General features: G+C 32.0%; 1 long non-coding RNA gene across 5 annotated transcripts in view; it reads right to left on the bottom strand.

Annotated features, from left to right (window-relative positions):
- Positions 1-23,453, bottom strand: part of LOC141424973 (uncharacterized) — a 53,988-nt gene extending 30,535 nt beyond the window's left edge. For 2 of the 5 annotated variants that reach the window (XR_012449958.1, XR_012449966.1), the window contains exons 1-4: positions 23,186-23,453; positions 16,842-17,127; positions 12,405-12,517; positions 2,150-2,250 (exon numbers count right to left, since the gene is read on the bottom strand). This is a non-coding gene — a long non-coding RNA (uncharacterized lncRNA). Of the gene's footprint in view, positions 1-2,149; positions 2,251-12,404; positions 12,518-16,841; positions 17,128-21,286; positions 21,392-23,185 lie in introns of all 5 variants that reach the window. The other 3 variants (XR_012449959.1, XR_012449967.1, XR_012449960.1) reach the window with 2 other exon arrangements.
- Between the last annotated feature and the right edge of the window lie 690 nt (positions 23,454-24,143).

Raw genomic sequence — 24,143 nt, 5'->3', positions numbered from 1 at the left:
CTCCACATTATATTATCACTGACTCTCATGGCATTTTCTAGTGTCAGATTCATCAATTATTTATTTTCACATTTTAAAATCATGAAGTATGTAACTTGTTTAATATTATTTACATGTCACACAATACACACTGTGTGCCATTTATGTCACACATGCTATACATACACTTCTAAGATTATGGATAAAAAAGCACAAAAGAGCGCAAAAACAAAATATTTTTAAAAACGAAAAAAGCTGATAGAGGACTTATATGGATTTATGTGCCTTTAATAACTCACTAGACAAGGGCCATGACCTGTATTCTATCAAGTTACATTATATGTTCTTTTACTCCATTAATCCATTTTCCCATATTTTATACATCTATTTACCTTTCTCCTTTCCAAAATCTGAGAGCTGTTACTCAGTGATGCGCCCAGAGCTACTGAGTGCTGTATTTGGTGTAGATTGCATTGGGGATTTGCGCTTCCCTGTTCCTTAAAGAATGGAGAACATTTACCAATGCATTAGGAGAATTTTGAGTGCCTATCTTATTATGTGTATCCCTCAAGTTCTGTTTGTTTGGCTTGCACAAATAACTATAGCTGTAGTGTATATTAAAGTTCAATTAATGGTTATTTTTTAAACTTCTATATTTTGAAAAGATATACATACATGCCAGAATATATAAATATGCATATATGTCTTACATAATTTAAGGGTCATTGAAATAACTAGGTGAACTAAAAATTATAACAGAACATCATTTATGTCTATCTGCTATGCCTCTGTCCACCCGTAACCGAATGCTTATGAAAAAAATAGCAGTGAAATTGCTTCTTCATTCATGAAATAAAAGGTTACATGATAACTTTGAAGGAACAATAAACTCAGTTAAGTTTTTCAGGGTGAGAAACAAAACATTTTCCTCAAATAATGAAATATTTAATACTTATATAATACAAGCTTATATAAAACATTTATCCATAAAACATATGTTGAGAATATTATTTACTGGTTCAGGATCAAACTGTTGCAGATTTTCAAAATATGAATTGAGTCTAAGCTTTCTTATCCTAAAACTCTACTTCATTGTTTTCTGAATCATGAATGGCATGTCAAAAGGTTTTGACTTCAACATTTTTAAACGAACTTTTTCTTTAGCCCTTCAAAATAGTTAATCCTACATGCTCGTTAAATAGTTTCTTTTTATAAATGTACAAAAATGTTTGTTCTTTTTTTCTAGATATCACCACCTTCTGAAAAACACAATATTATTTCACGCAATTATGTCTTCCAATTGAACACAATCTACTGAGACTGTGTTATGGACACCTTCTTCCCAGGCATGGTGACTGAATCAAACTATCCAGTTAAACATTACTTTCTGCAAATGTGATTGTCCTCAGAGGTGAAAATGAAGTAGACTGCTCATGTCACGAAAACTATCACCTATCAGTCCCCAAATTCCTGCCCCTAACTGACCTCTAACTAGGACCCATGCACTTTTTCATAGTCCAGTATTTCAATTAATTCTCAGAGCTCATTATATCTTCCCAGCAACATGCCTTTGACTCACTTAGCCAGTGTATTTGTGTCATTTGTGAATAAAACTTCCTGGTTTCATTAGTCACCAACTTATTCTTAAATATTTTCTCCAGTATATACAGTGTTAAGCACCTAAGTAAACAAATAGAATCATCGTAAAATTGAATTGAAGCATTACTAAACTAGGAATCTATAGATGGATATTACTTATTCTATGCTAAAAATAATATTCAATGACCTCTCCCAGACCAAACATACATTAATATATTCAGTGAGAAAATGATATTTTATTACTTGAGAGCTAGAATACAGAAGATGTATTTAGCACTGGGTACTTACAAGAATAGTTTTGAGTTTCCACAGAACTCAGGTTCCATAGTTCATCATATGTGATACATGCTACAATTAATTTATATAATATGATTTACATACCATTTCTCTATATTACTTTTTCAGAGGAAAAAAAAACAGAACCTAAATATGTTTCAGAGTGCACATTCCTTGTTCCAGATTTACTATTTACATCTATTTAAAGCAAATGTATCCATTTTTCAGTGGAAGGACACATTTAGAACATTTTAATGGGACACAGGTAAGAAGATTAAGTACAGAGTCTACTCACTACAGTGACTGTCCATCGTGACCATCTCCTCCTGTACTCATAAATTCCTTCCGTCCTTCATGGGTATATTATCCTAAATCCAGTTTTTGGCTCAGGACCTACTGTGAAGTGGAAATGGACAATAAGGAAAGCAATCAAAGCAAATATAAAAATAATGCCAATTTCAGATGAGAGAAAATTTTAAACAGTGTAAGGAGCTAGAAATAAATACTGAGACTGTTGTCCACATAAATGTAAAGCATTTGTTATCAAAACCAATGTTTAAGAAATGATAAAGCACTAATACACTTTAAAATAGACTTTTCAATGAATATGATGAAGTAATAATCTCCTTTGATAGGCTTTGAACATTTCAGAAAAGTTACTAAACAAAGCTCATTTTTAATAAGAGTCTAACAAATTTACAGCATAATTAATGTGTGAGGGATCAAAGTTTTTTCTTGATAATTTTTATGAACATTGGATAAATTAAAATATGTTTTTTATATTTCAAAAGTCACAAATACCTTATTTACAATCAAGAAAAGTCCCCCCAAAAAAGAAATAGGCAAAGAGAAGTGTGTTATTTAAAATTAAATGAAAGCAAGGAAGTAGAAACTAGTATAAAAATATCTTAAAGTCATTATGACCAACAGTGAAAGAAGGTGGTACTGAGAACAGAGAACAAGAGTTACACAGATGGCAGAATTAAAATTATACTTCTGCTGTAATTTATTTGAAATGCTTTATTTGAAGGAAAACTTAATAAATCTATATTTTTTAATAAATCTTAATAAATCATATGTCAATGACCTGAGACAACCCATAAGTATTTTCCCAGGCAACACTATCAAAGTTCCAGTGTTTTACCATGGGGTAAAATATGATTCATTCATGTAATATTTTTCTAGAGTATTTAGTAATATAGTTTCCTTTCAAGATTTTCTTTATTATAGTAAGTGTCCCCTTAAAGATAATGTTTACATTGTGTTAGGAAAATTAAAGAATACTGTGAGAACATTTCTTGCCAATGGCAAAACTAAAGCCCACCTCCATTTAGAATACCTGTCTTCACAAATAATTAGATATTTAGCCATAATAGAATAGGTACCAGAGACTCACACAAATACCTATCCAGTGTTGGCCAACAGAACTTCACCTTGCCCTGATACATCATAGTTTATCTAAATGAAATAAAGGGCTATTCATTTTTAACAATCAACCTTAATGACTGTCATGGATTGTTCAAAATTCAAATCCAGGGAAAGTATATCATAATCTAAACACCTAAATCATGAAATCAAAACAGTTAAACAGCATTTTTGCTTTCTACAAAATATGGAATACTTTTACAGCTCTATCGAATTCTTGAAAAAAGGCAAAGTGAGTTTCTCCTCAAACTGTTACCCCCTTCATGAGTAGGGCATAATATTAGTCTTAAGCTAGTGTTAAATAGACATAATTGCATACACAAATACATATGTACAAATATACATAAAATAGATATTTGTATCTTATTGTGCATAAGATACTGGTTAGTGAAATAAGGCTTTTACATTAATAAAAGATGAATTGAATATTTCCTAAAGTGTAAATCCTTTCTATACAGTAAACATTCAATGAATAGCCAATAAGTTGTAATTTGGAAACAAATACCAATAGAAACAAACATCTACTAGTGATTCATAGTAAACATGAAAGAATCTGCACATTTACATATGAAAAATAATGAAAATGTGTCATTAGATTCTTCACTTTCATTTTATAATAACTAAAGAAATAATTTTACTAGGAAACTCATGGTTTTGAAGGTAAAAATGAGCTACTTTAAAATAGATGAATTTAAAACAGATGGATTGTTCACAGCTTTGAAAAAGAATTAGATATTTTCATGTTCATAGTCTTCCAGTCCACAAACAAAACTCATTAATTAGCTGGGTGGAGGTGGCTCATGCCTGTGATCCTAGCTACTTGGGAGGCTGAGAGCAGAAGGATCAGCACCAGCAAAATATTCCCAAGACCGGATCTCCAAAATAACCACAGCAAAATGGACTGCAGTTGTGTCTCAAGTGGTAAAGCACCCACTTCATGGGTGTGAACCCCTGAGTTCCACCCCAATACCACCCCAAAAAAAAAAACCCACAAAATTCACTAATCAAAAAAAAGTCCCTCAGTAAGCCCCTCCTTCCATCTGTCATACATGTCACACCCCATCCCTGTACTGCACAGCTATGGTGAGGAGACAAGTTTATGAAAAAAATCAACATCTAAAGTTAGAAAATGTCTAGCGTTTATTGTAACTTGGATGTTTATGAAAGATATATATTTCCCAGATTTATCAAGTAGAGACTTCAGTTACTGTTTTACGGAAGATATCTTTCAAGCAACCTGACATTTCAAATGGAATGCTAGCGTGCAGCTGTAGCAATCTACTAACTTTATAAAAGTTGTGTCATAAACATCTATGACTATGAGACTTTGCTATGTACTTTTTGATGAATAGTTGTGTTATTTTTATATGATTTCATTATTTTTTGTTATTCATGCTTAAAACTAGGTCTTTGGAATAAGTAACAATTCACATTCCTATGATATGAAATTATAATCCCCTTGTGTTATTGTAAAATGCATCACAATATTGATTAACTTGATATTTCATTAGTAAGGTGTTATTTACAAGTTATTTTTGGGTATAGGATAAATTAATGTTTGAAATATTCAGAATCTTATGTCTACTATCTTTCTTTTATTTAAAAAAAACTAAATGAAACTAATTTAAAGATTTTTTTAAATTTTAATTAAATTTATTTGATATTCATTCATTTATGTTAGAAAGAATATTTGTAAAAAGAACCAGCAATATTTAAAGTAAATGTTATTTAATTGAATACCTCAGATGCATTTTCTTTTAGTCAAACTAAGATAAAATAAACTCCTTTGGTAACTCAGCAATTACGTATTTCTAATTGTGGAGTAATTAAAGTTTTTGCCTTGCCACTGGGAGTCAGACTTAGAAATGAAGTTGTCAAAGTTGGAAATAGCGTCCTTCACATGGGCCATGTGTTATTTACTTGTACTTTAGAAAGATCAATCTTAATATAACTCTGTGAATGCTTGCAGCTGCATATTTTTGAAAGATCACATAAATGTACATTTGAATGTGTAGTCATTCTTGCATATGCCAGTATTTTATTTGAAATCTTAACTAAAAAGAGCTCAGGATTTGATGATCTCACACAGCACCAGAGAGAGTTGTGTACTTCCAGGTGGTAACATATTATAAAGGACAGGTGTGGACTGACAGCAAATGGCATTGGGTACTTCTTGTGAATGCTGACATCAGACCTAACAGGTACCTTAAGATTTTTGAGAGATAACTCCATTCCCAGAATATAATCCTACTATTTACCTACAATATGGTATTTCAAACTTCATGTAATTTTAAGTGAATAAAATATTTAATCCATTTGTCTGTTAAAATTTCCAACTCTTCTGTGAATAGCAGAATGATATTAAATTTTAATAAAAGAAAATACCGTCTCAGATGACTTAAAGTAGAAAAAATAATAAATGTCAAAATAAAACAAAGTTGATTACACCTAATCAAATTTTTAAGTATGCCCTTGTGTATAGTCTTAAATTATTAAACAAATGATTAAACAACAGAAAGCTTGGACTTGGGTAATGCAACCAAATTTTGTTTTATAAATACTGTGAATATTACAAAATATCTGGGGTTGAATGGGATAATATAACTTTAATACCAATAACTGATGTCATGTATATTAACAAAATTTTTCACTGACAATGGCTTTCCATAAACATATCTCCAGGCTGCAATATTAAACTACAGGCACAATGTTTTGGTTTATTAATACTTTATTACTCTTAATTTGGGAGATTTCTTATGAATGAATTTAATAGCAGTTTTATACTACTGATTCTTGATCTTATTTAGACAGTTAAATGATGTTGTCTGAATAGGTTTTTTAACCTATCGCATTCCTTTGTAGGTTTCATGCAATTTAGTTTATTTACCAAAATGCCATTTCTTTTACAGGTAGAATGTGTTTATACTCAGCAGTATAGTTTTGATATTGTTTTTGTACACTTTTTGGTCTCTTAATATTGATAGTTTTCAATCTCTTAAATTCTTTTAACTACTCTGCAAATGAAGTATAATATAAATCCCTGCTATTCCTCATAAAGGGTTTGAGCTTATGCCACTACATATGCTGTATATTGATATTTTACAGTTGTCTACAAGTAAATGAATATAGGGAACTTATTATAATGATAGTAAGAACTGTTGGTTGGAAAAGATAAACTAACTTGATAATGGAAATTATTTTACTCAGCAGAATTGGGAATGTGTAATTCAGATATCATTTTGATTTATCTTATACCTTTTGTACAAACAGATACATGTTCAATGCTGCATAGATGGTTAGTAGTATATTTCTGATTTGGGATATTGCCAAAGTAATAGATAAACAGTACATGATGAATACTTGGAAAAAGGAAACTAAAAATCTAATAAATTGGCTGTAGGTTTTCTTATGTCTCTGTTACAACTGTCAGTTTTAAAATGACATGTTCTAAAGATCTGAATAGTATAAAGCTATGAAATAAGTAGTTTATATAAGTGTATATATTGCTTTTGTAACTATTTTATAACTTTGATACTTAGGAATTTTATAATTTGTCCTAACTCAAGAATGGTTAAGACATATTACATTGGGGAAGAAAATTAAAATGTTTCTCTTCAGACAGATACTCAATAAGTCACAAGATGCAAAATATAAGTGTTCTTCCTGCTAATACCAATATCAATGGCAAAAACATTCAAACATTAAACTTAGTACATTTAATTTAAAAATTAAATGAAGACCCAGATGCCAAAAATATAATGTACGTTCCATAACATCAAAATAGTCAAACTTAAGGCAAACATATCAACATTCATAATTTAAGATATATATTATAGTTTTCAGTAAAGGAATGTACCTCTTGCAAAGGAAAATTTTTTTAAATACCTAAAGGAATATAGACAATTAATCATTTGCAACTCACTAAATCATTTCCAAAAACAATGGATAAATTTTTCAGTATGACAAGGTAAATTGTTCATTTAAAGAACATAAATGTAATATCGACCTCCCAGAACAGTCACATACAGAACCACAGTTAAAAGTTTCACATATAGTCAGGTGCTAGTGGCTCATATCTCTTACCCTGACTATTTGGGAGGCTGAGATATGGTAGGATCTGGTTCAGGCCAGCCTGGGAATAAGATAGAACTAATCTCCAAAATAAGCAGAGAAGAAAGGGCTGGAGGCATGCCTCAAGCAGTAGAACACCTGCTTCACAAGTGTTCGGCCATGAGTTCCAAACCCAGATTACTCCAACATTTGGTTTAACTACTCCTACTTTGAGTTAAGTAATAAAAAGTTGATGAATACAAAAATTGGTATGTAGCATATGCAGAAAAGTAGACACATACATATGTGAACATCACACTAACTTTGTCATTTTAGTACTTCATGTATTATTGGACATGATTCAATAAAATGCACAATTTAAAAAATCATTCTCTGTTAATAGATTGTAGTTCCAACTACTTACTACAGTATTAATTTTCTTTTTCTTAATCAATTAAAAAGATAAATTGTTTACAGACCACATTTTTAACCTGTATTCATATGTGTCAAAATATATGCCTCAACATTAATTGGTAATCAATTTTACTGTTAAAAATACAAAGATTTCAGGGTAGATTTTTCAATTTCTGTGATGAATGTTATTGGGATTTTGATGGGAATTGCATTAGACATGTAGATTGCTTTTGGTAGTATAGCCATTTTTACTATGTTGATTCTACCAATCCATGAGCACAGGAGATCTTCATAAAATTAAAAAGTTGCTGCACAACAAACGAAATGGTCTCTAAACTGAAGATACTGGGCCCACAGAGTGGGAGAAAATATTTGCCAGCTATACGTCAGACAAAGGACTGATAACCAATAAAGAAATGGGCAATTGAACTAAACAGAGCTTTCTCAAAAGAAGAAATTCAAATGGCCAAAGAACACATGAAAAAATGCTCACCATCTCTACCCACAAAGGAAATGCAAATCAAAACCATACTAAGATTCTACCTCACCCCTTTTAGAATATCCATCATCAAAAACACTACCAATAACAGGTGTTGGCGAGGATGTGGGGAAAAAAGAACCCTCATATACTGCTGGTGGGAATGCAAACTAGTGCAACCACTCTGGAAAAAAATATGGAGGCTTCTTAAAAATCTAAACATAGTTCTGTCATATGATCCAGTAATCCCACTCCTGGGATATACCCAAACAAATGCAACATAGGTAACTCCAGAGACACCTGCAAACCCATTTTTATTGCAGCACTATTCTCAATAGTCAAGTTATGGAAACAGCCAAGATGCCCCACTACTGACAAATGGATTAAGAAAGTATGGCACTTACACACAATGGAGTTTTACTAACCAATGAAGAAGAATGAAATCTTATCATTTGCAAGTAAATGAATGGCACTGGCGAACATCATTCTGAGCAAGGTTAGCCAGCCTCAGAAGATCAAAAATCTTATGTTCTCCCTCATATGTGGACTTTAGATCTAGGACAAATACAGTAATGTTTTTGGACTTGGGTTACATGCTAAGGGGACAGCACATACGGGAGGTATGGAGATAGGTAGGAAACCCAAAACATTAAAGTGTTTGATGTCCCCACTGCAGAGGAGAAAAACCTTAAAGTGACAGAGGTCAATATGGGAAGGGATCAGGAACTAGAGAAAAGGTCAGGTAGAGTTGAATAAATTTGGGTTGTAATAAGTTGTACATGGAAGCAATGCTAGGAATCTCTCTGTATAGCTATCCTTATCTCAACTAATAAAAACACTGTGTCTTTCTTATTATTGCTTTTGTCTTCTCTTCAACAAAACTGGAGAAAAGAGCACAACAGGTTCTGCCTGGAAGTGAGGGGGCTGGGAGAAGAGAGAGGGGATGGGGGGCATGGGGAAGAAATGGCCCAAACAATGTATGCACATATGAATAAATGAATAAATAAATAAAAAACAAAAGAATACATAGATTTCATTCTAGCTGATCTTTTTGGCATTTAAATTTGAAGGGCCAAAAGTGATTCGGTAGTAACATTTATTTTTATTTTTGAAAATATTTTAAGCTCATGATATTCAATTGGATTCATTCATGTAAATTTCAAACTTTCAAATGATACTTCTATTTCTTTCACATAAGTTAAATTTGGTTTTATAGTTTAACTTTGGCTACTCTTTAATATATATTTTGTTTTCTTTCAATAATATTATCAGTGTTAGCAGTTCATTGTCTCATGTATTTGTTAATAGCAGCTATTAACATGTAAATTTTCATTACATGTGTCAAAAATGTTCCATATTATTTCTCATATCATATTGAATTTTGTAGTTCTCTTAGTCTTTTAATGATTAATATTCATTCTGTTGCATTAATATTTAAGTCTATTTTTCCTATTTCATATTGCTGTTTATTTGTATTTTGTCTCATTTTTTTCTAATTTTTCACAGTATATGTACTTTATAATAGGAAAATAATTATTTTCTTTAACATCCAACAAAAAATAGTGTAGTTTTCAGCTTCATTATTATGATATTTTCTACCTTTAATTTGTACATTTCATGGGCAATATAAGTAGTGGCTGTTTATACTGGATTAATTTATGTAATGATAATCTTAAAACAATGCTAACTACTGACAAAAGTAGATTATTTTCATCATTATATTCTTGCCATTTCCTTGTCCAGTATTAAAATTTAGTGACAAGATCTTAATTTGGTAGGCTAATCATTAAAATGTCTGTTTAATGCATCATTGCTCGTAGAGGTACAGGAAGGTATCTCAACCACAGTATGTCTCCCTTGTGGATGTGGACTCTGTCTACTTCTGTGTTCATGAAGCCCTCAACTGCAGCAACAACTTCATGAAGGAGTGTGACTTCCAGGCAATGGAAGTCCCCTTTGCCCAAAAGAATTCTATCCAAATATCATGTTTTCATTCTGCTACAAATAGCTAATGTGGAAATTCTGGCTTTTGCCATTTTGTTTTCAATAATATGTTTTATCTATCTGTAATTACAAAATTAATAAAGATAGTATGCTTTCTTGGAGTTTATAAAAAATGTAAGCAAGTCTATTAATAATAACACTTTGAAAACTATTTTGTGCCACATATGTTGACAATTCTATTTAAAATAATAAGTTAATGTCTATTATCACTATCTTATCAAGAATCTATTGATATTCTTTAAAAATATCCAACATGATTTTGCCTGATATCCAAATACAATTCTGCTTATAGCATTTACTAGTAAAAGATTTTAAATAAATAAGTAATATATTTTTTATTATATATTTATTCACATGTGCATACATTGTTTGGGTCATTTCTCTCCCCTGCCCCATGCCCCCACCTCCCCCACACACACTCCCTTGCTTCCAGGCAGAACCTGTTCTGCCCTTATCTCTAATTTTGTTGAAGAGAGGAAATAAGCATAATAAGTAAGAAAGACAAAACATTTTTGCCAGTTGAGTTAAGGATAGCTATAGAGAGAGAATCCTAGCATTGCTTCCATGTACAAATTTGTTATAACCCAAATTGATTAATCTCCAACTGATCTTTACACTAGTTCCTGATATTCTTCCAATATTGACCTCTGTTGCTTTAAGGTTTCTGTATTAGTTCCTCTGGAGTGGGGACATTAAACACTTTCATGTTTTGGGTTTTCTACCTATCCCCATACCTCCCATTTGTGCTCTTCCCTTGACATTTGACCCAAGTCCAACCACATTGTTGTATCTTCCTAGATCTAAAGTCCACATATGAGGGAGAACATGGAATTATTGGTCTTCTGAGGCTGGCTAACCTTGCTCAGAATGATGTTCTCCAGTTCCATTCATTTACTTGCAAACGATAAGCTTTCATTCTTCTTCATGGCAGGTAAAATTCCATTGTAATACTCAGCAAAAAGAGCAACGCTGGAAGTATCACAATACCCAACTTCAAACTACATTACAAAGCAATAGCATTAAAAACAGCATGGTACTGCAACAAAAACAGTCACGAGGAACAGTGGAACAGAATAGAGGACCTGGATATGAATCCATAGTACGGCTATGCCCACCTTATTTTTGACAAAGGTGCCAAAAGTGTACAATGGAAAAAAGACAGCCTCTTTAACAAAAGTTGATGGGAAAGTGGTTATCCATCTGCAAGAAACTGAAACTAGATCCATGTTTACCACACTGTACTAGTATCAATTCAAAATGGATCAAGGACCTTACTATCAGACCCAAAACTCTGAAGTTAGTACAGGAAGGAGCAGGAAACTCTCTGGAAGTAATAGGTATAGGCAAGGACTTCCTCAATAAAACCCCGCAGCTCACCAACTAAGAGAAAGATTGAACAAATGGGACTTTATAAAATAAAAAAGCTTCTGCACAACAGAAAAAATGGTCTTTAAACTGAAGAGACCACCCACAGAGTGGGAGAAAATATTTGCCAGCTATACATCAGACAAAGGACTGATAACTAGAATATACAGGGAAGTTAAGAAACTAAACTCTCCTAAAATCAATGAACCAATTAAGAAATGGGCAACTGAACTAAGCAGAATTTTCTCAAAAGAAGAAATTCAAATGGCAAAAAAACACATGAAAAAATGCTCACCATCTCTAGCCAAAAAAGAAAACCACACTAAGATTCTACCTCATCACTGTTAGAAGAGCCATCATCAAGAACACCACGAACAACAGGTGTTGGAGAGGATGTGGGGAACCCCCATACACTCCTGGTGGGAATGTAAGCTAGTGTAACCACTCTGGAAAAAATTTGGAGGCTTCTTAAAAATCTAAACATAGATCTGTCATATGATCCAGCAATCCCACTCCTGGGGTTATACCCAAAGGAATGTGACACCGGTTACTCCAAAGGCACACCTAGGTTTATTGCAGCGCTATTCACAACAGCCAAGTTATGGAAATAACCAATATGCCCCACTACTGATGAATATATCAAGAAAATAAGTAAGAGGTTTTAAAAAAGTAATTAATTTCTAACACCATCTTATGTTTCATTCCTTGTAACAAGCTAAGTAATACCCATGGGTAAGCATAAGTACATTGTAGGTAGCTGAATTCCTGTATGAACAGATAATAAATAATTTTATTAGAGCATACTTAATAATACCTGATTGCAAATTGTTCATGAAGCAAGATGCTTTGATTAGTGTGTAGCACATCAGAACATCTGGTTAATTTGCATTTCTTCTATAATGTTCTTACGGCAAAAGTATCCTCTCTCTAATTAAAAGAAAACAGTGAAATGCCTTACAAAGAAAACAGTTTTAAGATGTATATATTTATTGATGGTTACAATGTTTTCTGGACATGTTTTGGTTCTGAATGAGTTGAAGAAACTTCTCTCCTCCATGTCATCTGATGTAACAGAAATTACCATTTTCAAGATGTTTCTCACTGTTAAATATTTCACTAAACTTAATCTACTCCTCTGAAAGACAAGTGTTTTAAAAATTCTTGAAATTTGGCACCTGCACATCCATGTTTACTGTAATACTATTCACCATAGCCAAGTTATGGATTCAACCAAGATGTCCCACTACTGATGAATGGACCAAGAAAATGTGGTACTTGTACACAATGGAATTTTACTCAGCCATGAAGAAGAATGAAATCTTATCTTTTGCAAGTGAGTGGATGAAACTGGAGAACATCATTCTGAGCGAGGTTAGCCAGCCTCAGAAATGAAATCAAGGATTTAAAGAGTAACCTCAGTAAATAAACTTCAGTAAATAAATAAAAAAAAGAAAGAAAGAAAGAAAATAATACAGCAAAAAAACCCACCAAGTATTTTTTAGAAGAGAAATATACTGTCATAGTGAAATTTGGAGAAAACTGTAAGTATAGATATCAGATAATGACTGCTCCCTAGTCTCATACATACATCATATAGAAATAGTGCCAATTACAGATAAAAATCTGGATTAGTATTTCTGTGTATGTTAAGTGATCAGAATACAAAGTACATTATTCTATAACCTTATGTTTTATAAAAAAAATCTGTGACGTCATAGAAGAATGTAGGTTTGTTTAATTCCATACACACAAGTGAATTCTAGCTAACAGTGCATGCACCTAGCAAAAAGCCATCTGATCCTTAAGTGGATAGGAGAAGATGGAGGATTGTGACCACTCCAGTGACTGCTCTGGTAAACTAGAGGCCTTTTTTTCCTGAGCATGGTAGAAAAGATAAATGGAGCTATGAGTCTCTCTTTGCACCACCTTCTTGCCTGACCTCAGGGCCTCATAGGCTGATTTAAGGAAGAAGGAAATATAATATTAATGACTTGATTAGGGGAGAGTTATTCATAATCATTTGCCTCCTGACAGTTTTAGGTTTAGACAAAAACAATTAGGGATGGTGAGGCTTCCTTTGGACACCAATAAACTGTTATTCCGAACAGAATTAAATGTGTTATCAACAAGGGGTTTGAGGATCATCATATTATGAACTTGGCATGATAAACTAATATAATAGAACAGTGAAAATTAGACATGATAACTGACAAGGGAAATAGGATCTGTTGTCCTATGAAGCTTAAACTTGGCTGAAACTTCTTACTGGATTTTATAGGAATAGAAATTAACAGATATGGATTCTGTGGAAAAATGTTGATGTCTGGGATTTGAAAAGTTTTGTATTATCAATGTGGCATAAAGAAGAAAGATTTCTGACTGGGATTTGAAAAAATAGAGAACTGTACTGCCTTGAAGTCAAATTTAGGACATATAAGGCTGTCGTAGGAAAGGAACTTGCTTTAGAGTAGGAACATCATGGAAATCAGATGAAAAGGAGAAACTATTTCAATGAGGCTTTGCTAAAGCCCATTTCCAATAGGGAAAGTGTGGATTTCATTTTCTACATCAACTTGGATCCTCAAACTGCTAAAACACTAAAACTTTCCAGACACCCCCAGTTACTACAAGAAGAGGAGAATAGAGTTACTCAAGTCAAAGAGAGAGGAAACCCAGAATATTTGAAATAAAGACAAAGATTACTAAGAATTTAGCCTATAACTAAAAACTCTTATTTTGACCATAAAGAATTTTTTAAAAGCACAGAATTGAACATGTGAAAATGACAAGGGAAAAAGTAACTGAAAACAATCAAATTTTGAATTCATCACCAAAATATCATAGATATGGATAACATGAGAACTGCAAAAGGTTATATTCTGAAAAGAATCCATTTGAATTATTCCCAGAGTTTACAATCTTTGGGAAATACAGGTAACAGCATTGGAATCAGATTTAAATCACATAAAATCTACCCAGGTTCACAGTCTTACCATACAGAGACACCAGCTCCTTTCTCCTGAGCTTGGTTGGTTTCCTGAAAAGATGGTAGTACTGTATGGTTGCTCACACTGTGATGAATTGTAGTTCACAGTCAAAGGTGAGGTTCACATCTTTGCATCCACACAAGTCCTTCCCATCAGTATTATTCAATGGAGTTAACACAGTTTTTTCAAAGCTCTTCAGAGACCAGCACCATCCAGGCCTGCTGGGCCCTGGAACTACTGAATAAGAACCTCCAAATGTAGGGTTTCAATAACTGTCCCAGGCCATTCCCAAAAAGACTGAGGACTTCTGGGCTACAGATACAAAGCCTTTAACTTGGAAATATGATTGTAAGGCTAAATTCCCTCTTAAAGATGATAGGGATCAGAATAAAAATGACCAAACCTTCTTGGAAGGGTACAGAAATATGTAAAAATTTTTTTAACATATTTTTGTAGGAAACACTTGAGTTGGAGTGATAGAAATTAGTGGATTAAAAGCAGAGCTTGTGGAAATTAAGTGGAGAGTGAGAAAGGAAGAGAAGATGAGATGAAGGAGAGGGAAAACAGGAAGAAGACATCAAATAGAGAGGAAAAATCCACATGAAGGGACGTAAAACTGAAAGAGCAGGAGAAATCAGAGGGGCACAAGTAAAGTGAGATGAAGAGAGCTATTGCTTTTAAACTGCATCCAAATATTCTGCTTTCCTTGTATCCTTGGGAGAATTTAGACTATTAGTTCCTTAACATCTCTTTATGAAGACTTTAACTGTAAGAGTGTACATTTTGAGTACAGGAAAACAAGGGTTCTTTACAATCCAATAAAAAGAGACAGACCTTATGGAAGACATAAGTCTTGCTGTTAATATTAGCTTGCAAAGCTTATGCTACATTTAGTTTAAATAATAAAAGGAAAATAATCTTCATAATGTGCGTGTGTATATAGTGTAGTTATATGAACAGTGCACATATAATCAACATTCAATGATTATATAACATGCAGCTAATATAGTCTTGATTCAGAAAATGATGGATGACACATTGGTTATATGTGTGGGAATAAGCATATAAATATATTGATACAATATATTATATATCAAACACCAATTGACGTCTTCTCTTAGTAATGGCATTAGGAAGAGTTAAACTTATTCTTTTTTCTATTTTAAATATAATTAGTGCTTAACTTTAACATTACTGTTTTTTAGAAGATAGTTCATGTTTTAAAAACATATATGTACATATATATATTTTCAATGACAAACTTCTATATTTTTAAAAATGCTAGGACATTATGCCATTTTTCAACATGGTGCAGTAAGACCAACTTTTTAGCAAACTTACCAGAAATTGTTCACTGAAATATATTTTCAACTTTGAGAAAGTTAACCTGGAGGACTGTGTCTCTGTTCCAAATATACTCCTACCCGATTGGGCAGCTTATCTTTTTCCATTGCCTGCATTGCCTCCAAAACCTTCAGTACGTTACTTTAAACACCAAATAGAAAAATATTTTCCATTTTAAAATGGAAAACCAATAACTTTTAGAATTGGGTCTGTGCAATAAAATTGGATATCAAACTAGATAGCACATTTTAATTTTTTTAGCATGACTTGAAAGTGACAATATTATTTTCTTCCTGTGTGGTCTCTGTATGTCTTTTATAAGACAATGATATAATGAGGTTTTGAAATAATCATGAACAATTACTTCAATGTAACACTCATTTCAGACAAATCATTTTATTTCAACCATAAAATAAAGTAATATAAATTTAAATGAATTTTTTAAATTTTTATCTTAAAAGCTGACTCATTACCACCTAGTCTTGTCCTCTAATACATACAGGGAATATAGTATTTATGTGATCTTACTTTTTTTTAACTTATGAAAATTATCTAGCCAATTCTGAAAACAAAGTTTTACACTTAAAGTATAGAAAATTGGCAGTCCCTGTGACTGTGCAGCCAAGAGGGTGGTTGAACTGCAGGGCTGAAAGTGTTTATGCAAAATTATTAGGAGGTTTTGGCTCCTATTTTGTTCCTCAGACTGCTGATATATGACATAGCATTCTCAGTGGTTCAACCTGACCTTATCAGTCTCATTTGAATGAGCAAGGCTGTGAGTCAGCAATGAAATGCCCAAAGAACAACTCCATTATTCAAGTGAAGACATTTTTACCTTACAAATGAGAAAACCGACTACAATGCTAATCATTAGACACATTTGAAATACTTCAAATAAATGTGTTAGTGAAATTACCCACTGGAGAATTTGATTTCTCAGGAAATACTTTCCGATAAATTCGAAGACATACTCCAGAAGAAATGTTCACTTAAATGTATATTGCTTTCACAGCTTTTCAGGGTGAAGATCTGCAATCTTCTGTTTCTGTTGCATGAATGTTCATTCATAACTTTGAAGACAGGCAGTTACAGTTGGGCAAGTGGGCCAGGCAGACAGAATGCACGGATGCACTCTGATTTCCTAAAGGAATAATCAACACTGGCACACATTCCAGTCTCCCAAGGTATCCAAAAGAACAGCTGCATCTGAAACATACAAAAATGAAAACTCAATGAGCCATGCATTTCACTTTCATATATTTAAGTATTTGTCACCTATTTATTTAAACACACTGGAAGAATCATTCAAAAATAGATTGAAGGATGCACTTTAACTTTATACTCACAGAAAGCCTGCAATTATGGCAAAATATCCTTTTTTTATTGTGCAGAATTATGTGTGAAAAGAACTTTGGTGACAAATCTAAACTCATGGACGTTTTTTGCCACTTACTTGCTATGTAAGATAGCATTACATCTTGGACTCTATAGACGCTCAATGACAGGATATGTGCATATTATATATATATTACATGTATATGTGTACATTATATATATTACATATATGTATATATATATATATATCAAATTATTCAAATTCAGACTGTCACACAATGTAGCTTTTCATCCAAAAAAGCAAAAGGGCAATGCCATGTGTTCTTTAGATTATTTTTATAGCTAAAATACTTTGCATTTTAAAATATATACACACTTGAATACATGGATGAAATTCAGGGATTTGATAAACTCTAACTACAGATTTTACTGTATTTGTAAATTTCGAGTGTTTACTTTAGTAACGTACACACAAATTCCTTTCTACAGGAATTTCAACTTATCCAATATATTTTTCTAGTCAATTTTGATGTTTTTCCTTAAACTAAATGTAACTGTTTCATATAGTCTGCATTTAGGTGATATGTCTGAAATATTTTCTGGTTCAATATAGAGAGCCAGGTTGCCTATCAACAAAGTAGGAATACTATTTTTCTGGAATTAAGAGAGGCATGTGATTTCAATTCCTTCTTTCTTTCTTTTCTTTTTTCTTTCTTTCTTTCTTTCTTTCTTTCTTCCTTCCTTCCTTCCTTCCTTCCTTCCTTCCTTCCTTCCTTCCTTCTTTCCATCCTTCCTTCCTTTCTTCCTTCTTTCATTTCTTTACTTTTTTTTGGCAGTATTTGGATTTAAACACAGGACTTCATGCTTCCTAGACAGGGGCTCTTTTACTTGAGCTGTGCCTCTAGTCCCTTTCCTTTAGTTATTTTTGAGATACAGTCTCACTTTTTGCCCAGCCTGGTCTAGATTACAATCTTCCTATTTAAGTTTCCCACAGTATCTGGGGTGATAGGCACACAACATGCACCCAGCTTTTTCTGTTGAGGCAGGGTATCCTGAACTGTTTGCCTGAGCTGGCATCAACCTAGCTCTTACCTCCTGAGTAGCTAGGATTACAGATGTGAGACACGGGTGTCCAGCTCAACTTTTTTCTTCATTTTATGTGTGTGTGTGTGTGTATAAAATGTGTGTGCGTGTACATAAAATGTGTGTGCACACACATGCACACACACACACAAAAAACCCTTTGCAATAACTCTTTTATTTATTCAATCATTATACACTAAATAATTTTTTAGGTCTTCTCTCTAGGCACTACCTTAAATAATATGGATTATGAGATGGAATTTTGGAGTTTTTTTGCAGTAATGGGAATTGAACCCATGGTCTTGCAAATGCAAGATAGCAGCTCGATAAATTTGCTAAGGATGGGTTTGATGTCACTGCCTCTGTATGTCCTCCACTCCAGTGACTGGGATTCCAGGCGTGTACCACCACACCAATTTTAATATAATTATATGTTATATAGTATAATCATAAATATTCTTTTAAATTACATAAATTCTTATATAAATTTAAAAGGAAATCATACAGGTAAAAAAGCATAAATCATTGTGATAATATTAGTTTCAAAGTAAAGTGTTGCTATTCTCAAGTATCCTTTACTCAGCATTCAAAGGGCACTTAAGATAATCATATAAACATGTCAATGAGTTGAGATGAGCAATGTCAAAGCACTCCACTTGTTATTATTAATGAAATACTGAACCTAAGTCATTATTCTTATAAATCTATATTATGGCTAGTGTTTGGAGCCAACACAAATGTTAAAGGTTTATTAATTCAAACCTTTCACTTATAGATGTGAAAAGCTTAGTTATTTAATGCAATTTTCTAAGGGTCACAGATTGTTAATGGAGCACAATAGTGGAAGTCTCAATGTATTCTAAGTACCAGCCTTGGAAAGAGAAATGAAGTTCTAATTCTTCTCAAACTTCTTTGCAAATACTTCTAAGTGTCACCTAGTTTCTTCATTCATGAAATCTTTATTGTATATCTATTTTACAGGAGAGCAATACTTGTATGTATTATTGGGCAAGAAGCTGTGTTGTGTCCTCTATCAAATGCCTATGCAATAGTTACCTAAAATGAAATTATATGTTATTTTCCTTCAATAATTCCTCTAAAAGACAGAAGAATAAAACCTTAGTAAATCTGAAAACTCTGTCCTGTGCTATTTAAATTGGCCTGTGCCCAGTGTTGCTTAAAATAACTTTATAGATTAATGATTGATAGTGCTCTTCCCCTTTCAACAGTGTTTGTGTTGGGATGGTAAATTACATGGTGCTTCACATGTAATGCCAAGATCATTATGTAGTCAGTGTGTGGACAGCAGCTGTTTTACTGCTTTTTGTTATCTCATATATAAATAAAAAGTAAAACCACAAAGAATTTCCCTTGGATATTATCTACTGAAATCTTGGTGTAAATATTAGAAAACTAAAGTATTTAGTTTTCCCTTTCTTCTCATAAATTTGATGCATTATATTTTATTATTACAGTTTTTTTGTTTCAAATTTCAAATTCAACACTTAAATCTCTGGCATTATATTCCTTTTAAAAAAACTAAGAAAATTGATATATTTATAATTCAATCTAAAGTCTTCTCTTCTGTACTATTGGAACAATGTAAATCATAATTTTGATAATCATTTAATATTATGTCCACATTTATATGGAATCCAGGCTCATCTTCAATTTATTTCAAAAACTTGTGCTAATATTCTGACTTGCTTGCATGTTTTATTTTGTTTTCTAAACATGGGCTCATAAAATTCTATATTCCTCATGTATTTCTAAATTTGTCAATTACATTTTAAGCTTGTTTATTATACTTACAGATCAATTTGGCCAGTTATTGTGACCAAATGAATACACTGAAATAATCTACTAAATATCTAAGAAATTCTTATGACATTAATAAATTAGAAAACATGATCAACATCTGTAAAATACTACAGAAAACAATTAGTGTTTGCTGCATTTTGTGTGCTTTATACGCATATTTGTGTTAGATATCACCACTTTAATATAGTCTTTTAACTGGTTTTAACATCAATTTTACTACTAAAAAGTACAAGAACAAAAATCACTCAAATAAAAAATCAGAAAATGTTTTCAATAGTGCAATATGAAAGTGATACCCATAAGCTCTTGTCACTCTCTGTGTAACTGTGCAGCACATGGACCCTTCCCAAGTTTCTTCTTGTCTCATCAAAGACCCTGGCAGTGGTTGAGAGCAGACACGTATCTCTTCTAGCTTACTTAGATCTCCATACTTGAGGCACTCTGTTCTTTGACTTTTAAGTATTGCCCATATATCTTTCAGTATTTAATTCCTAGAATGTTGTCAAATCAATCAGACAAATACTCTGTTTATGGTATATTTCTTTCTTGATAGTAACCGCCTTGATTTCATACAGTAGAACTCAAAGATAAAAACTTTCTACAACCTAATTTTAATAAACATCCAATATAATGCCTTAATCCTAATACAAAAATATGAAAGGACACTAATTTTTAATTAGTTAATATAGTTCTATATGAATATTCTACGATATAAAAATTATATAAGGAGTCTTGCTGAAGCAGTTAGCCATTTGAACCTAAACAGAAAATTACTATTGGCAGCTATGGAAACAAGCTGGCAACCACAAGGTGGTATCAGTAATTCAAAGTAGAAAGATATGATTTTTCCAATACAAATAACATGTCCTAATAAATTCATAAAATAAGTTTTAGTTCCTTGATCAACAAGAAAGTTCCATTCTAGCTAACATTAAAATTGTGTGTAAATATTTGCCTAAAATGTAAACTAAGGCTTGTATCTACACTTTGATATTTGTTAAAGGTTTTATACCACATTATTGGTTGCTAAAGCTTTTGTAAATTGTGCACACCATGTAGCATATTTCTTTGTGTACTACTATTCTGTCCATTGAAAGATTTGTAACACTCATCATTCACCACACACCTGTTAATTGCCAGCTGATGCAGCCAATTTTTCAGAATTCTGAAATGACCCAGAAATTGCCAGCGTGTCTCCAGAAGGTAAGACCACTCCCTTGAAATCATTAACCTGAAATAAACTTGTTCAATTTACAAAAGCACTCACAATGTTTTGCTGAACATGTAGTTATATATCAAAAATTTCATAGTCATCATCAGTCACAGTCTTGTTAACCCTAACATGCATGTGTAAGTGAACACTCAGGGTTAAAATAACTTGCTTTTGAAAAGAAATCTGTTGAGTGATGAGTACATCAATATTTTGACAAAAAATGAAAACTACAGTGGCCTGCATATATTATTGACAATTTAAAAATACTCTAACAAACTCAAAGAAAATTTTCCTTGAAAAAATAAATTGAATGAAAAGATTTTATGATGGTATTAGTCATCACATTATTAAATAAATAAATTCTGAAATATACTTAAATTTGAAACAAGTGAATGATATAAAAAGGAAAAAGCAAAAATATTTGGATAAAAGACTGTAATGAGAGTATGATCTTATTTTAAAATATTGTGATTAATAGTTTTGGTCTTCATTTTGATATCAACAAACAGTTTTCTAATAATAGAAGAAACTAAATGTAATAGTCTCTGATACTCTAAATTCCCTGTGCTTTCATCTATATGCCTATATACACTGGATTTTCCATTAATACAATTTAACTATGGGATCCTTAAATTAATTTTAAAATAGTGAGCTATGCTCAAGAGAAAGGTCATTGTCTTAAAGGTACCATATAAATAGCTTTGGAAATTAAAAATTTTACAAGATAATTTGAAAAGCAATGTAAAAAAGGTTAGACCTATAAAAAGCTATTTAGATATTATGAAGTAAAATAAAAATCTGTCCCAGATTGCATACTTATGAAATACATAAAACATTTTACTATTTTGATATATGAAATTAAATCATGAAAAGTCATATGCTTTTAACTTATAATATAGTCAAACCTTTATTTAAATGCATTGGCTTGTTCACAACAGGAAACAATACATGAGAGATAATGGGCTGTCCATGAACAAAGCTTCAATTCATATTATAGTTGAAACTTAATTACATTAATATGCTTCATTTAATGAAGTTTCTTATAATTAATTTTGTAATACATATGGACAATACAATATCTACTTTACAGTTGCTTATATGAAGTAAGTAATGACCTCTATATCATTTTACATTAAATTTTAAGGAAGCAAGTTTATTTGGTTTTCCAGAGCATATAAAAGATAATGAAGAAATCAGTATATGTAAATGCAATAGACAAAAGAATCCAGCCAGTAGTGAAAAAATATTTTAGTGGTGTCAAGATTAATCAAAGACCATTGCACGCACACACAGACACACACACACACACACACACACACACACACACACACGATATGATACTTTTATGTAGAGTCCACTCCTAAGACGTTTGTCTTGGAAAAATTTATTAGAATTTCTAGTTCAGAAATAATTTAAGAAAATTCTAATCAAAATCTATTGTGTGGCAAAATCACATAAAGTTCTATTTAAACAAGCATCTGAGTCTGTGGAAGTAGGTTTCACAATAATAACTGATATCATCATGGATGATCTCAGGTTTCGTACTTTGAAACAGAACTCTGGCTTAAAGTTGAAAAATAGTATTTTGTTATATTTAGCATTATATAGAAAATGTGAAACTCCTAAAATAGCCATCAAAGGAAGTAGAAAGAAAGAAAGGCAGAAAAACCTTCATTATAATACATAGTACTTATATGCTCAGAAAGTGAAAATAATAAGTACTTTAAAAAGATATTTGCTCTATAAATGAAATAGAACAACCATAAGATTGGTTCTGGACAGAATGTAAATAAACCTAAGAAGGTACATTACCTAGGAGAAGTGGAGGTTTATTTTCCACATTTGTATGATGTCTTCTAATTGGGGGATATTCAATAAATGCTTTACGAAAGTATAACTGAAAATATTTCAAATTTCTACACTTCTGGTATCAGGTAGGGTTTGATGATTTAGACAATTTGAAGCTTCAAAGAAATGAATCAGGAACATTTCACATCTTGTGGCTGTTATTCAGAAACTGTGACTCCATATTTAGCAAAAGCCATTTTCCTTCTACTGTAGAATGGCATCCGCTTCTTTAAAAAATATACAGCTGAAATTCCGTTTCATTTATGATCTCAGAATGAGCAAGTTTCCAATCCTGGTTACTATTTAACCTATGAATTCTCATAGGATTGCACCACATTTCTCAAATATTGACATTCAGAGCTCTTTTTTGTTTGTACAAGGGCTCCCTGTTAGTTCTGCCCTGGGTCATACCACGTGGTTACATGAAGTTCCACCTTGGTACTCTTCAAGGTGCCTTATCAATTTGTAAAAGATTATTTTTATATAGATGTTAGAATATGTTTATTTGTTTCTACAATAGACTGTAATACTTTTGGTATTTCACTGACTGTATGTATTAAATGGAGAAATTGTTATCTTAACCAAATTAAGGTATAATATCTGAATCAATGAATACTACTTCTATTAATTCACAGTACATATTATTTTCTATCATTATTGAACTTAGTAACACAGAGAACTTGAATATATTTTCTTTTGTTAATTCTAAGATTTTCCATATCTTTGTCATTTAGGTAGGTGATATATAATGTTATAGATATGTGTGACTTATATAAATTGTCAATTTTATATGAAATACTCATATCTGCAATATTTACTAGGATCCATTGTTATTATTAATCCATGAGAAAATATTTAGAAGTTATAAAAGTGATGACAATTTGAATTGGAAAACTGCCAAGATATTTCTGCCTACAAAAAA

Source organism: Castor canadensis, chromosome 1, assembly GCF_047511655.1.
Source record: "Castor canadensis chromosome 1, mCasCan1.hap1v2, whole genome shotgun sequence".
Classification (NCBI taxonomy): Eukaryota; Metazoa; Chordata; class Mammalia; order Rodentia; family Castoridae; genus Castor; species Castor canadensis.
This window is presented reverse-complemented; position numbering and strand designations above follow the sequence as displayed.